The 13,801-nt window shown below is 39.8% G+C and overlaps 1 protein-coding gene across 2 annotated transcripts in view; it reads left to right on the forward strand.

Moving 5' to 3' along the window:
- The first annotated feature begins 576 nt into the window (after positions 1-576).
- PAFAH1B1 (platelet activating factor acetylhydrolase 1b regulatory subunit 1) overlaps positions 577-13,801 on the forward strand; it is a 59,110-nt gene continuing 45,885 nt past the window's right edge. Inside the window, exons 1-2 of one of the 2 annotated variants that reach the window (XM_030536514.1) lie at positions 577-786; positions 1,432-1,527. The gene's annotated coding sequence lies outside the window, so the exon portion shown is untranslated. The remainder of the gene's footprint in view (positions 787-1,431; positions 1,528-13,801) is intronic. The other variant, XM_030536513.1, reaches the window with a different exon arrangement.

Here is a 13,801-nt window from a genome sequence, read left to right on the forward strand (position 1 = left end):
GGAGTTGGATATGCTGAGAAATGCAGTGTGTGGTGTGGAGAGAGAAATGGAGTGATATGGAGGTTTGTGGGTCTGGGAATGAAGGTGTTTGGGGCTGGTAGATACTGGAGGATAGGGTGTGTGGGATGCTGGAGGATGGGGTGTGTGGGGCTGGGAATGGATTTGCTGGGGGATGGGTGTGTGGGACTGGTAGATGCTGGAGGATGGGGTGAGCGGGGATGTGCTGCGGTATGGTGTTTGTGGGGCTGGCAGAGAGGACATACTGGGGGAAAGGGTATGGGGGGCTGCTGGAGAATAGGACGTGGGGGTCGACTGTGGGCTGGAAGTGGGGGATGGGGCGTGTGGCAAAGGACATGGGAGAGATACTGGGACTTGGGCCAGAAGATGCTTGAAGAAGGGGCTGCCCGCGGTGCATGCCGGGAGACGAGGCAGGCGCGATGCATGCCGGAAGGCGAGCCTCAGCTTTAGCTTCCCAAGATGGTCTCTAGGCTCCTGTCCCCGCCCTCGCTCCTGCACATGCGCAGTGAGTGCGGCGGGCCGAGCTGCTCCCTCCCTCCCTCCTGGCGGCCGGGGCGCTACTGACAGACCGAGGAGCCGGAGCGGCGGCGGCGAGAGCCGGTCGGAGCCTGCCGAGACCCCCCCTCCTCCCCCGCACCCCCACCGGCCCCAGTAGCGCCACCCCACCCCCACCCACTCCACAGGGCTCGGCGTCGGTGAATGGGAGCGACGGGCGGCACCGGCCTCAGGGACCGAGGAGAAGCGGCGGCGGCGGCGGCGGCGGCGCGGGTAAGGCCGTGTCCGGGGGAGAGCCCCTCTCCGCCCCCAGCACCCCCCCCATCCGGGAGCGGCGGTGCGAGCCAGGCCCTGCGGTCCGTGCGCCTCCCTCCTCCCCTGCCCCCTCCCTGCTTCTCTCCAGCTCGGCTCTCAAAATGGCTGCCGCGCCCGTTGGTGGTGAGGAGGGAGGGGGGGCAGGGCGAAGTGGGAGGATAAGAGGGGAGCTCCCTCCCCTTCTCCGCAGCACTGGGGGCGCGAGGGGGGTGACCCCCCCCGTCACTGGGTTTCACCCCCTCCCCGCGGTGATTTAACAAGAAAATAGGCCAAGGTGGGGGTGGGCCAGACAAGGGGTGGGGGAGAGACGTGCCCCTTCTGGGTGGGCTCCAGCCCCATCTCTCTGGGGTCTCTTGCCCCACCCCCCCGCCTCTTCAGGCCTCTAGTTTTCCCCTTCCCCTAATGACTTAGCAAGAAACCAGCGAGGAGAAGACGGAGATGATGGGCCAGACAGGAGACTGGTAGTAAAAAAAAAAAAAAAAAAAAATTGAGGGTAGTGTGTGTTATATAAACTCTCCTTCCCTTTCCCTTCCCCCCCCTCCCTAAAATAAAAACCCCTTAGAGGATCTAGTTTTGTTTTTTCCTTCCCTTGTTCCCTTTGAGATTTGTTAGGTGGCCCAGATCTTCGGAACCAGCTGCAGCACTAACAACAAAACCAAGACTGCTGCCAGAGAGGAGAGGTCTAGCTTTTTATTTTGGGTCAGTTTCCCATTCACCCCTACCTCTTTGCCGTGATTTAGAAAGGAAAAAAAAACATTGCTAGGAGGTGGGTCAGACCTTCAGAGCCAGCTACAGCAGAAATGGGAGAGGGAGGTATAATCTCTCTCATTTTTGCGGCGTCAAACCCCTGCCTAGTACTTGGCATTAAAATGAGTTTTAGGACAAAAATAGGTGGATGGGAGAAAGGATGGAAATCCTGCTGCTATTGGCTTTTGTGCGGGATGGAGTCTATATGCAGGCAGATTTGCCGGGGGGTGTGTGTGTGTGTGTGTGAAGGGTTAAGAATGGTGTCTTCTCTCTTACCTTCATAAAAAGTTGGGGTGGCTCAGTTTTGTGGCTGTAAAATTTATGCATATAGGGTGAAGGAGATAGTGTACTTGGCCTTTGATACAACAATAATGTGGACACCCCTACCTCCTTTGCCATAGTAGCTGTGGTAAAATTTCTCTGCTGATAATGCTGCAGCAGGGCTTGGCTGTTGCAGGTCAAATCAATTCATAATGAATTACCTAGCCAGGGTGGTGGTAGGTTACTGAAGCTATATTAAAAGCCTTTATTGAACTCTTTGACTGCAAAATAATTGTAAGTGATCTGTTTAGATTTATTAACCTGATTGAATCATCTGTGTGTGTGCGGGGGCGGGGGTGTCAGGGTGTATATTATGGCAAAATGTTACTTGCACATTTTAGTTTTATGAGGTGGGGAGAAGAATCCGTTCACAATGACTTATCATTTGCTGCACAATCGTTTCATATTCAACTGGCTTTCAGAAGAGGGAGGGTCTCCTACCAAAATGTATCATTTGCCTTTAAAGTGTCTCTGAAAAACAGGAAAATATACTAAGGAGATAAACAAAAAGAAAATATGCCTTTAACAAAAGGTTTTGTTGCTGATATCTGATTTGTTTTTAGGGCTATTGTTTTTGTGCTTTCTTTTGATTTGACCATGTTTATGGATGCTGGGTGCAGCCATTGAGCAGAGAAGAGACTGGGTGGAGTAAGGAGGCAGAAGCTGCGAAATGGCTAGATTACCCTTTCATAGCATTTTTTTTTCTTTGCTTGCATTTTGCTGAGGTGTGGGAATGCTAAATGCTGTAACAATGAAGTCTCTTCTTTAGGAAGAGTATAGTGGTGCAGGAACCTTCTGAAATTAAAGGAATCTAGTATTCTGTTTTGTGGTTTATTTTTCTGCAGGGTGGATATTGATTAGTCTGGCAGTAAAAAGTGACCAGTCACTGTTACAAAGCAAGGATTATGTTGTCTGATTATCCTTTTTCATATGTTGACTTTGATTTTTCAGTTGTTGACTTAATTTCATTAAATAAGTATAAACTAAAGATTATCATTTTTTTTTCAATTCCTCTTCTGTGTAAACATTCTGAATTCTTATATTGTGGTGTGGTGCTCTGTTTGTTCATTCATATAACTTGATGTATTCCCCACACCTCCAGTGCCCTAGCAGGGTCATTTTATAAGGTGTAGGGAATGCCGGACTTGAAGCTGAGTGATGCAGTTATATGAAGTGATGTGCAAAGATTTTTAAAGCTCTTGTACAAATGTGTTGCTTTGTGTAGCATTCTCATAGAACTAAAACCTTCAGCACCATGGGTAATATTGGTAGTTAGGTTTAAAGATGAATAGAAAAAGCTTTAGAACAAAGAGGTTTGAGAACCACCGTAGGGATCAACTGGTAGACATCTAGGAAGGGCTTCTTATTCTCTCTAGAGGTACTCTCTTCTAATGAAGTGTTCCCACCCAGCTCCAATCTTGACCACAGAAAGTATAGCATTGAATTTAGGGTGATTCTCTGATAAATTGTCTGAATCTTTTTTTTGTGTGGTGCTTGTATTGTTTTCATTTTGGGGTTTAGTCTCTGGTATTAGGTGAGTATAGACTAAACTTATTTGCCAAATTAACATAAAATTTAAATATCTATTACAGGGCAGTTGTTTTTAAAAGATAATATTTGATTTACTAGAGAAACTGATTTTGCAGATCAGGAAAGGTTTATGCTTACTAACAAAACATCTGTCCTGTAAGATGTCTCCAGAATAGGAAGAAAGCCAAATCTATGAGAATACTTTCTTCCTTATAACTTTGGTTGACTTTCCTCCTTGGAAAGATGAAATGCATCTTCTTAAGTGCCTTTAGTACAGGAATAACCTGTTCATTTTCCATTCTCTGAAGGAAGTAGCAGCTAATACTCACTTGTATAGCTCTATGCAAGGTCTCTCCTGCCTACAAATCTGACGACATTTCTTTCTACACTGCTTACTATGCCCCACCCAATAATCTTTTGAAAAATTTTAGTCTTTATTGCCTACTCTCAACTTTGTGCCTTCCATGTTACCTTTTTTATACCTAGAACAGCCATTCAGTCAATTTTTGCTGATTGCCTTGCTTCACTTTCAAAACTATCTTTTCCTCAAGGCCTATGCAATCTAACTTGCATCCAGCTGTACTATACATTTGTATTTTTTTGAACTCAGGGCCTTGTCTTGTTTGTCAATGATTATTTTTGCTATTGTTAAATGTTATGCGTGTGAATAGTCCTTGAATACATTTATGTAAGTTGAATATTTAAATTCTTATTTGAGAAGTTATTATTAGACATGAACTGCAGAGGTCTGAATTATTGTGTTAGGAGAAGTAATAGCCTTTGCATAGTAGAAGCTGCTTATAATATGATGCACTTAACTTCCATTTGGAAAACTGTTTTGGCCCAAAGGCAAAGGAAAATTTAGAAAACTCATCCACTTTCAAGGAAAGAAACTGTTCGGATCGGGGAGACACAAAGGTATCCTGATTTGAAAGTTTGGTTCCCTTAAATTATAAACAGCTTATTGCCTGTTTGAACTTTCCATGTAGTTAAATCTCCTTAATCTATTAATGATTTTTGTTGTAGATATTTTGAAATCCAATCCTGCTTCTAACAGGTGCGCTTTATTGGCTTATTGCATTGCATCTTAGAATATATTGGTATTTCCATAGGTTCCAGTTAAGAAATCCTCCTTTCTCGAATGTTAGAGGCCTATGTGTTGGAAGAACAGGTTCTGGTTCTGGCATTAAGTATTAGGATGAAGCATTGGCCTCTATATAGTTAAGTTTGCAACCACAGTTTTATTAAAAGGCTAACTTTGAGCTCCATTGTAACTCCCTTCCCCATCTTGTTTTAGAATGAAGTATGATAATAGAAAGCTTAATTTTCAGAAGACTAATACTTCTTGTGACTAAAATACTTTAAAGTAGCTCTTGGAATAGTAATTAAAAGTAGCTTTCAGCACAGTGGGGATCCTAGTCCTGATTGGGGCCTTTGGGTGTTAAGATAATAAATACTGCTAAATATTGTTGCTTTAAGTTCTTCTGTCTCCCCAACAGTCAGTTACATCTCAAATATGAAATAGGTAAACTTTGACACTGACTCTTGGAGGGCACAGGAGTATAAAATGTTCAAGAATCTGCTGCTACCTGTAAATTAGATATGATCTGAAGGAGCCATGTCATTGAAATTGACAGAGGAAAAACATGATGTCAGAACACTTTAAGTCTGAGCTGACCAAGGCTATTCTTCAAAGTAAAAATACTATTACTCCTGCATTCTCCACCAAAATATTCCCTTGATTTAGGGGAAATGTGTACAGGGTCATCTTCCAGATGCAAGTATGCGTTTATAGTTCAGAATAGAACCTTGATTTTTTTTGTAGTGGTAGACACAACACATTCACTAGACCACACAGCCTCTCTAACCAGGATGAGTCCAATTTCGGTGCTAAAGTCAAGTGTAATGAGGATAATGCCTTTGATAAAGTGTGTTTTGGGCCTGCTGATGACTACTGTATAATGCAAAGTACTTGTAGCAGCCACATCTTTCACCTGGGGCCAGTAAGAGGCACTGATTCAATGATTTGTCTAAGACGACATAGTTATACGTTGGATGTGGAACAGATTTGGGATCTAAACTTCAGTCTGGCATACAACTTGTTGTAATCTGTACTGCATATGCCAAGTGTCTAATTTAGCTTTGTAGTAGGAAAGAGATTTATCAACACTTATCAGATGCAGGAAGGATTCTGTTAGAACCATTGCTGTATTGATCACTAGTACCTCTCTAACTTAACCGAGTGAATTGTCCATCCTGTGTCGCTAAAAAAAAAAAAAAATTAAACATTTTACAAAGAGAAAAATGGAATGATGGTGTGTGTTTTTTGGTGTCTTGTCCTTTGAACTGTTAGTTACTAGTTAACAATGTAGTTCACCTATCCCATCGCTTACAAAACCCAAGTGTATAAAAGCAAAGAAAGGACTAGTAAGGGATATATAATAAATCTTGCGCTAATGGAGTCAGAAACACTTCATTTTAAAATATAAAGAGGATATTTCATCACAAGAAACCTTAGTTTTGACCCAAGCAAAAATGCTATTTCAGTAGTACTCAAAATATAAACATAACACAATCTTGAAAAATATGTACATTGTCACACTAAGCAGTGTCAAGGGCAATACCTCACATTTAATTTTACTAAAAATCCATATTATGCATTCATTTAAAGAATTCCAAGTACTTCACTGCGAATTATCAGCTGACAAATATTTTAAGTTTCCCACTTAATAGAATTGCTTCTAAGAAATAGTTCATATACAAAGATCATGATAACTAAAAAAGCAATTATTGGCTCAGTTAAGGGTTATTGTGATTAAGTATGTATTTGATTCTTGTATGGCTATTGTCTTCCTTGCTTTTAAGTTCTTGGACTTGGTGAATGACTATAATTACTAGTCTGTTACCACCTTAATTGATTTTTTTTTAAAGTCTTTTGTTTCTGGAATGGAGTTAGGCCCAATTGTTTTACATGTTCAGATCTTTGAGGCTTCCTATTGATGTATCTGCAGTCACATCAATCTTCATCTGCAGTTTCATCAGTTTTTCTATGTGAAATACCGCTGTGCCTGATCAATTCTTGGATAGACCTTCAGGAATAAAAATGTTGTAGGAAGGGTTGTTGGTGACTGAGATGGCATGTCTCCTTTTGAGTCATTGATTAAAGGTAATCGTTCTTTATATTAGCATGGAATAGGGTGCTTTCTCTGGGACATAAAACAAAAACCTTTACAACATTCAGTTTTTAATACTGATGACTAGGGCCCTATCAGATTCACAGCCATGAAAAACACATCATGGGCCGTGAAATCTGGTCTCGTGTGGGCTTTTACTCTAGATTATACAGATTTCACATGGGAGATGAGCGCTTCTCAAATTGAGGGTCCTGATCCAAAGGGAGTTACGGGGAGTCACAAGGTTATTTTAAGGGGGTCACAGTATTGCCAGCCTTCTCCACTGCTTTCAGAACTGGTGTCTGGAGACTGGCAGCTACTTTGAAGGCAGCAGCACAGAAGTAAGGATGACAATACCATACCATGCTATCCTTATTTCTGCACTGCTGCTGGCGGCGGCTCTGCCTTCAGAGCTGGGCTCCCTGCCAGCAGCCACTGCTCTCCAGTTTCCCAGCTCTGAAGGCAGCACCGCCACCAGCAGCAGAGCAGAAGTATGGGTAGCAGTATCGCAACCTCCCCTACAATAACCTGGTGATCTCCCCACAACTCCTTTTTGGTCAGGACCCCTGCAATTAGAACACCATGAAATTTCAGATTTAAATAGCTGCAGTCATGAAATTTACGATGTTTAAAATTCTAGGACCATGAAATTGACCAAAATGGACCATGAATTTGGTAGGACCCTACTGATGATGCTTGTGAGAGGAAGGATATTCTCTCCTGTTATGCTCGGCAAAACTAAATTGACTCAATTTAACGGAATAAGTCGTTTTTTACTCCCCAAGTCTGACTTCTTTTCTCCTCAAAGGTAGCTCGATTTTAGGTATTAAATGTAAGATAATGTGGTAGAGAAGGTTAACACAGTAAACAATCAATCAATTAATTTATACATCTCACCACAGATTCAAGCTTTCCTCTGGTGATATACCACTCTTTTTAAAGTAACTAGGTAGTGTTTGAACTTGCCCTACTTGTTCCACCTGCCTTTTAAATGGAAGAAAAATCAGTTTTTCTTAATTGACTTGTTTGTTTAGATGCCTGAATGCTTGCATACAGTTAGGAATAGTATGGTCTCATTAATTTAGGCATGACTTTTTAAAAGCAGAAGGTGCATTTATTAACAGTGGAATATTTTTTCCTAATTGATCTGGATGAGAGGCATAATGCTGGAAGGGGGGCGTGGGGAGATGACTATGGGAAATGGCACACTGGATCAAAATATCCAGTTAATGAAGATGCCAGAATAAAAATTTGAGAGCAGCTATACACTGACTTTTTTGTAATGAATAAAATAACAATTAGAGTACTGTAGTGTTTGCTGGCACTGTTCCTTACAAAATTTGACATCAGTCCTTATGCATAATGTTTCTCACTTTCATAGTAATTAGAGACACACATCTCTTGCCCAATGACTGGGAAATACATCTTTGATTGTTTTCTTTTTATTCTCTCCTTTATCTTTCCCACCCATTTTAGTGATATTAAATATGGTTCATATGTTTGAAGCCAGGGCGTGGTTGGGGAGCACTACTGTGCAAGGTTCTAATCGGAGCAGCGGGGGAAAACAAGTGCGTCCCCCTTCTTAAAAAAAAAAAAAAAGTTTGGTCCTGTGAAGTGTTGCCTAGGGTTTTTCATGTTTTGACTTCTATTGTTTCTGATGCATTAAGATAAACAAATTTCAATATGTGAGTGTCTGTGCTGGAAATGGGCTGTGATTTCACTCTGAATGGCAAAGAACATTTTAAAAGATCCAGAAGACGACAAATTGAACTTTATCAAGTTGCAACTTAATATTACGCTAATGTAGATTCATAGACTTAAAGCCAGAAGGGACCATCCATGATCATCTCTCACCTCCTGCACATCGCAAGCCATAGAACTTCACCAACCCACTCTTGTAATAGATCCATGACTTCAGTAACTCAGCCTGAGGCTCTCAAATCTTAATTTAAAGACATTAAGTTATAGAGAATCCAGCATTTACTCTAGTTCAAACCAGCAAGTGACCTGTACCTGATACAGCAGTGGAAGGCAAAAAACCCTCCAAGGTCTCTGCCAGTGAGACCTGGGGAAAAATTCCTTTCTGATACAAATATGGCAATCAGACCCTGAACATGTGGGCAAGATTCACCAGCTGGACACCTTGGAAGAATTCTCTGTAGTAACTCAGTCCTCCCTGCCTAGTGTCCCATCTCCAGCTGTTAGATATTTTTGCTAATAACAGTTGCAGATGATCCATATGCCGCTGTAGGCAATCTCATCATACCATCCCCATCCTAAACATATCAAGCTCAGTCTTAAAACAAGTTGGGTTTCTTGCTCCTTTTACTACCCTTAGAAGGCTGTTCCAGGACTTCTCTTCTTTGGTGATTAGAACCCTTTGTCTAATTTCAAGCCTAAACTTGTTGATGGGCAGTTTATATCCATATGGTCTTGTGCCAGCATTGGCGTTTAACTTAAATAATTCCTCTGTTGCCTCTGACCTATTTTATAGGGAGCAATCTCATCTCCTCTCCTTCTTTATTTTGTTAGTCTAAACAAATCAGGTTCCTTAAGTTTCCTTTCATAAAGTAGGTTCTCCATTCCTCTGATCATCCATGTAGACCATTCCTGAACCAGTTTCAGTTTGAATTCATTTTTCTTAAACATAGAAGATCAGAATTGCACACAGTATTCCAGATAAAGTCTCATGAGTGCCTTGTATAAATGGTAACAGCACTTCTCTGCCTTTATTAGAAATACCTCACCTGATGCATCCTAGGATTGTATTAGTGTTTTTCATGGTCACATCACTGTCAATGTAATACACAGTCAATTCAAGGAAGCAATTTCCGTACTTGAGATGTAGTCCTACAGACAAATTTTAAAATTACATGTCCCCTACTGGATGCTGCAAGAGAGAGAGGAAAAGCTTGCAGTGTAAAAATCAACATAGAAATCCAATGCAAGATGCCTGGCCAAACATAAGATATGGCCCAGTAATGGCTCCACAGAGGAAAAGGGGTGTTTGTTGATGCTGTTAACTCTTTAAAAAGAAAACTGTGAAATGTGTTCAAACTCCTGAAGATGCAATATGATAAGCAAGCCTTTGCCATTTGGTCAGACAACAAAAACTAAGTATAAAAAGACAAATTCTTGAATGCAGTCATCTTAAATGTCTGACTGGTTGAGGGACACTACTTTAAACAATCTCAGAGCTGATTGTGGAAGGTGAAAACTTTTTCCAGCAACACGCAGTGGAATTACTAAAGATTGATACAGATATAAAGACAATCGGAAATGTTAGTTTTAACTTGTAACTATTGCCAGAAGGAGTTTGATGAAAACATAGCACATGCTTTATACAAAGAACTCTACAGAGAGGCATTAAGCCTAAAATTGTTTTAGATATCGGAGGGGCTTGACAGGTTACAGGCTGATGCTATGGTTGCAGTTGGAGAAAGCTCGCTTGCTCTAATAAACAGAGAACCACATGGGCAGAACTGTAAAACGCTACAAAAAAGCTGTCTCCTTGCCATCAGTGTCCAACAAAATGAATAATAAATGGTTATTCACTGAGTCTAGAGCAGGAAGAAGCAGAAATGTATTTAGTGGAATATAATCAGGAGATTGTTCCTTTTCAAGTATTTAAAACTAAAGATCCAGGTTTCTGATTTAAAATCTGTTTCTGAAGGAAGCTGTCAAACTTTATTCCATCAAAATTGGTGGAAAGCTGAAGAACAAAAATGATGGAATACAGAAGTGAATTCAGAGTCTTGTCAAAATTTGATACCCACTTTAGCACCAGCAAGTCCTTTTTGTAGCATGTTTACTATGGTCAAAACTTCATAGTAGGCTTGGTGCTGAAAAGGCAAATATATTTGTAATATTGCATTGGTGTCAAGGCCTTGGTAGTACTTGAGAGGCACCTGAATGTTAGTTATAAATCTGAATTTCCCAGTCAGCTTTTTCTAAAGTAGACTGTTATGGAATTGTAAGTTGGGTTTTTTTGTTTTTAATTTTTGACATTGTGCGCCTCTTTATTGTTCAAATAACATACCTTACAAAATGAATGGTACAACATGTTTTCATTTTTTAAAACCTTAGCAGGCTCTTGCTTGCTTTCTAAAAACTGTTGATCTCCAACCTGGGGTGTGTGAGAGGGGGTGTGGGAGTTTTAATTCCTTGTATGAATGGTGGCACTGGTTTAACATCATCCAATTTCTCCTCTTCTTGGGCCAATGAAACATGCACAAATGCAATGTTAAATTGTATTTTTTACTAAATAAACTGGCTTGTAAATATGTTCTGAAAACAAAAGTTGGTAACTGATCAAACAAAAGGACAAAAGATAAGTATGTATTACTATCAAACCCTATGTGTAATAGGTTACATTGATATTTTGCTTTAAATTGTTCATTTGGACCATATTTTAAAGGTGAATCTGATTTACGTTTCACCCTAATCATCTGAGGTTAGTGTGGACACCTCTTTAACTTTTTTTTAAAAATGTGGAAGGATTTATAAGTGTTTTTCTCTAACTTCTTAACCAGTTGTGTATCAACATAGGTCGAATAGGAAAAAGGTTAGTCCACCTCATAAGTGAGTTCCCATTTTGCACTGTTAGTTTCATCCCTGCATGCTTGGCAGGTAGTAAGCCTAAAATATCTTCCAGGGTAGGACCTATGTACTGGGTCACATCTAATTTGTAGATAATGCTGTGATCAAGATTCTGATGTAGCAAAGTAGAGGGCAGGGAGAGGGAACTAAAAATGTTCTTAATCATGTTCTTGAACTGTACAACAACTATGGACTTACAGGGCTGTAGTATGATTTAGAAATACTATTAAAATATAGCTCAGTTTCTGTCTCTACTTGAAGAGTCAATGGTATTTTAACTAAATTTCCTGGCATGGTCACTTTTGCAGGATGGATAAAACCTTAGTATGATGACTGCTTTGTTCACTAGCTTATTTTATGACATAAATTATAACAAGATAGGAGGTTTATATATTATCTCCCTTATAATTTGCCTTGCAGTTTCTTCCCAGCAGATGGAGACAAATGTCTTAAACTTCTTTTTGAGAGAGGGATGTTAACTCACTTTTTTTTTTTTGGGGGGGGGGACCAGTTCCATGGCTAGCTGATTGTTCTCCTTCCTTGAATGGTGTGCTCTATTCATAGTCTTCCCCTTTTCTCTCCCCCACCCTACCCCCAGTTCATTCTAGAGAGACTGGATCTATTTTGTGGCTATACCCTTAGAGTTCACTGGTTCAGAGTAGCTTTTTGTTCATATATGTTAGAACAAAATGAAGCCATTGAAATGAGACTAGATCCACTGAAATGCCTTTGACACCCTTCTCCCATAATACACTTGAGAATTATATCTCTGAAGCTGCCAGGGAATGACCATTTTCTTAATGTATTTTGAAAGAGTCATATTAAGCCCAGGTACCCTATATGTATATGTAATTCACCAGCAGTGCAGCTGTACATAGTTCAGCCTTTGGTAGTGCTTAAAGGGATGCTATTAGCTCATATCTACTGAATAGATTTCAAGTTCCATCTACTCAATTCCTTTGCCAGTGCTTGTGGCTTAACACCGTTTTTTAAGTCACTTTCCTCTTAGTGAATTTGAAAAGTTTGTGTGAAGAGAGAAGGCTGACTAGACACATAGCTCTGTCAAATATATAAACAGAAAAAACAAAAATATTAGAGAATTCTTCTAGCCTTAAGTGTGCTTGTAAATAAGTCTTCAAACAGAAATGACTTAAATTATGTCCCTTTGATATATTCATCTGTCTTTTTTAATTTTGAAAGACAACTCAGTCTTGCATAATTACACTGGTCATTGGATCCTAAATTAAATTGCAACTAGCAACCAAACTCAAAACTACATTTAACCCATCCCCATGTCTATAATTTTCTTTTGATTCTTCAGTGTAACTCTTCTACGTATACTATGTTCTTCATAATGTTACACAGATTTGTATAACCTTGTTTCTGGAAAAAACCCTTGGGACTAAAATTTCTTATCTACTGCTAGTTGCTGGTCCCTCAGTTTCCAGGGCAGATATGGATTGTCTGGTACATGGGTTGGTTGATGTGTGTGTGCGGTTTTTTTGTGTTTTTTTTTTTTTTGTACTTGACAATGGACAACTCTTTGCCCTTTAAAGTAACCCTGGGTTTTGACTACTGAAATCCCCTGTCGATTTTAGTTTTACCTCTTCACCACCCTCTGATTTTTAATGTTAAAGTATTGCAAGAAGATAAGGTGGCATAATAGATCTAGTAACAAATTAATCCCCTAGGCCAGGTTTATATATGGTCTATGAATATTAAATGGGGATTAACTATTCAGCTTGTATGCCACTATATTGAGAACTGCAGTGGAATGTTTTGGAAGCGATTGTATTCTTCAAATGTGTAACTTGTGTTCGACTAATCATTAAGATGAAACAGAAGTTTTGAGAATTACATATTTTTTCTTAATATTTTATGGCAAATTAACTTTAAAATCTGGATTTGAATACTTTTTTTTTTTTTTTAAGGCTATAACTGTGTTCCTTCACAGCTAAGCCTGTAACTTCATGGAATATTCTTGAGCTTTATTCAGGGCCTGTTGTTAAAAGTGAAACGTTACTGATGCCATTTACAATTGTTGCCTTCAGACTTTAAGTTGTACAGCAATACAGTAAAAAGTATTGGATAACTTCTTTCCATTGTATTGAAAACTGAGAAACTTTTTTTTATTTAAAAACACGTAAGTACAAAATCATTTCAGAACTTCATTTATCTTGGCTTTAAAGTAGTAGTATGTTAAAGGTTTTAATAAAGGCTTTAAAAAAAAGTGACTGAGCAAAGATGTTTTAGTGAACTGCATGTAAAACTTGTTACCATCTCCTTTAAATTACCAAAGTTATGAATAACTGGGGTCTAATAAACTCTAGATCATACATACTTGTAAATGTACAGAAAAACTTACTTTAAGACCAAAAAGAGAATCTGTTGTTGTCAGTTATTACAGCAGGGAACTCATAAAACCACCTGCCAAATTTGAGTGGGGGAAACTTGCTTGGGGAGCCTAAGCCATCAGTTTCTGCAGAACTCTTCTTTGTTTCTTTTAAAGAAAAAACCTCTAGATCCATCAATTAGCATCTGCTTTTAGATTTCTCAAGCATCTGTAGAGTAAAATTAAGACGACTCAGGTCAGTTTCAGGGGC

This window comes from Gopherus evgoodei, chromosome 17, assembly GCF_007399415.2.
Source record: "Gopherus evgoodei ecotype Sinaloan lineage chromosome 17, rGopEvg1_v1.p, whole genome shotgun sequence".
Classification (NCBI taxonomy): domain Eukaryota; kingdom Metazoa; phylum Chordata; order Testudines; family Testudinidae; genus Gopherus; species Gopherus evgoodei.